The sequence below is a fragment of the Limulus polyphemus genome, unplaced genomic scaffold, assembly GCF_000517525.1.
Source record: "Limulus polyphemus unplaced genomic scaffold, Limulus_polyphemus-2.1.2 Scaffold1490, whole genome shotgun sequence".
Lineage (NCBI taxonomy): Eukaryota > Metazoa > Arthropoda > Merostomata > Xiphosura > Limulidae > Limulus > Limulus polyphemus.
Window position 1 is genome coordinate 112,531 of NW_013667100.1, and position 1,108 is coordinate 113,638.

Consider the following 1,108-nt stretch of genomic DNA (forward strand, 5'->3'; position numbering starts at 1 on the left):
TATATATATATATATATATATATATATGCTGTTTGAGTTTAATCTATTGTTGTAGAGACTAAAAAAACATTGTAGACTTTATGGTGAATACTACAATTGCTTCCTATAGATTGCCACAATTCGCTGGAAAGATAGCATGGTTGCTAGATCTCCTGAACATCTTTCTACAGACAGTTATAGTTTTGCTGCTTGATGCAAGTGCTAGTAAGTTAACATTGTTTTGCACCTCAGCTATCAAAGTCCACTCGTGTTATTTCAAGGGTATTTTAAGCAGTGTCGAAATGGTGGACTTTTGGCTTTAGTGGACTCTTCGTGCCTGTGGGACGAAATTTCGGCTTCTATACAGACGTATCAGTCCACTTGCGTCCTTGTAGTTCGACCTGTTCCTTCAGTGTCTGTATCTCTGGCACGAACGCCGTGGTTTATAGTTTAGTTCATTTTTGTCTTAACTTTTTGATGGATTGTTTCACTTTTATTAAGGTGTTTTGACGATTTTTTTCCAGATTTGAAATAAACTTTTGTGTTGAACTTGTTTTGGTTTTGTTATTGGGACTGGGAACTGTTCTTTTTCTTAGAGGCCCAGATGAAGCTGATAAGGTAATCGTTGTTTTTAAAAAGGTTTTTTAAAGAAATTACTATTTAATTTGTTCCCCAGTGTAGTTTTTTTCTGGTTCTGTCAAACATATTCACATTGATTCCTCTTTGGTTTAGGTGTTCGTAAGCCCAAAGCTACACAATGGGCTATCTGTACTCTTCCCACCACGGGTATCTAAACCCGAATTCTAGCAATGTAAGTTTGCAGATTTACCGTAGAGCCACTGGGGGAGGGGGCTTCCCAGTTAACAGGTTGGTTTTGTACTGAAAATACGTTTATGTTGGGGGTGTGGGGAGGACTTGTTGGTCTCATGGACAAACAACTCTTCAAGATTTCCTCCTAAACCTAAGTTCCGTCAACCTGAACATACAGTTCACCCTGTAAATACATGGCAAGTATACGATAATATGAGTTGCTATCGTTAGCCATTTGTGTGTTTCGCCCAACCTGAACGTACAATTCACCCTGTAAATACATGCCAAGTATACGATAATATGAGTTGCTATCGTTAAC